Raw genomic sequence first — 2,097 nt, forward strand, 5'->3', positions numbered from 1 at the left:
TAAAAAAAACTAAAACATTACTCCACTGTAAAATATACTGGCACCGTGTAAAACAAATATATACTGTAATTTATAAACAACCATCACTGTAATTTTTGCATTTATCCTTTGTAAAAAATACTTTTTCTCACTGTTAAATGTACTAAACACCATCTCTAACAAAAATATACTGCAATATTTAATGGTAAAATCTTTCATTTATGGGGCATTTATAAATTATTTTCTTGTCAATTATATTATATTATAACAGTGTTTCTTTTGATGGAAAAACGTTTTATTTATACGGTAAAAAATGGAATAAAATGGCAATCTTAAGCGTGAAATCAACAGTGCCAATATCTTTTTACCGTAATATTAACAAAGTTGCATCGTATTTATTACGGTAAACTTCTGGTAATCACAGCTGCTGTTTTTTTACCGTAAAAACAACAGGTTTTGTTTTTTTTACAGTGTAAGAATTATTTTAAATAAGTAAAAAAATATATCTAGACACTGGAAAAAACAATGTCTTGAAATAAATCCAAATATACTTATTTTTGAGCAATTGTGGCTTGAAAAGCCAGACTGTAGTAACATTAAAATAAGCCATAAATACTTGAAACGAGCATATTTTAGTAGAAAATGCTTTTGAAATATCATTCAAACTACATGCAACAAAAACTCTCAATTGGAGCCAATATTTTAGGTAAAAACTCACCAAAATCAACGGTTGGATAGCTTGAAAAGCATGAAAAAGTTCACAATGTCAATCCTAAAAACAAGTCTTTAAACAATAAGATAATTATATAAGCACATAATAATAATAATAATAATAATAATTAAACAGCACATAAAGCTATGGTCAGTAGGTAAATTATACTCAAAACAATATAATTAAGATACTATTGTTAGATATAAGAAGAAAATACTTGGTAAGCTTCATGTTTTTTTGGAAACATGCAATCATGCAAAGAGAGACATTTTTTTGGTTTCCATCCATTTTATTGAATTTATACACTTTCAAACAAACTTGTACAAATTGCAAAACAGCTTTTGGTAACACCTCATTGTATTCTTATTATCAGTATTAGGAAATAAATTAAGTGAATAAAAAGTAAACCATGTGAATAGAGAACATAGAAATACAACAGAAAGAATAAAATACCACAAAGAGCAACAAAAGAAAAGAAAAAAGAAAAGAGGCAACTGTTTTCCACAAAGGGTCAACTGCAATTTATTTTCATTAGACTGAAGTTATAACTGCCAGAACCTCTTAATGGTGACTGACAGGTAATAAAAAGCCCAACAGCGAGCGGTTTGAAGTACTATTTGAACTGAACTACTGTATTTATCCACCAGGCGGCGTCCCTGTCACACAGCATATCGGCCTGGTCCGCCACCCACTCATGACTCCTCCACATTTCATATTTGAACCAGAACAGATCGGCTGATGTGACAGCAGGATAGCTGGCTTTTTTTTTTTTTTCCTTAAAAGCTTCCAAGAGCGAACTTTCTTCATTCTGTTTTTGTTGCCGTGTGCTCTAGAAACACGACACTTAACACTTCAAATAACGTGGAGCATTTTGTCAAAGCTTGCTTTTTATTCATTTGGTCTTTTTAACACTGTTACTAAGATACGTTAGACAACATTGCAACCGATGCCGTTAGATATTTTCTATCCTTAGCTGCTTCATATAAAGAATTTTATAAGCACTTTTAGTACACCAAATGTCTGCAGGTAAAATACTGACCATAAGTGTTAGTTAAATGCCTGTGCAGTGTGCATGGACATGAAAAAACCTCTCTCTCAGCATCTTTCACTACAAACCAGGAGCGTTATATATGGGGGGAAATTATCCTGATGAGAACAAATAATAAATAGACCCAGGAACATGTCAATAGCAGCTCTGTGTGAGGAGCGGCCATGTTTTTTTGTGTGTGGGTGTGGAGTCGAGGCACAGGGAGGCATAACAGAGTGGAGGAGACGATGCCCAGAGGGCGTTGTGTGTTCGGGGGGGAGAGCGTGTCCACTGCCAGCAGCATCAGATTTATCCTCTGTTTCATTCATTTCTTCACATTCTTTGCTACTCATGGGGAGGTGCACTTATTTTCCAATAG

Source organism: Centropristis striata, chromosome 16 (genome assembly GCF_030273125.1).
Source record: "Centropristis striata isolate RG_2023a ecotype Rhode Island chromosome 16, C.striata_1.0, whole genome shotgun sequence".
NCBI lineage: Eukaryota > Metazoa > Chordata > Actinopteri > Perciformes > Serranidae > Centropristis > Centropristis striata.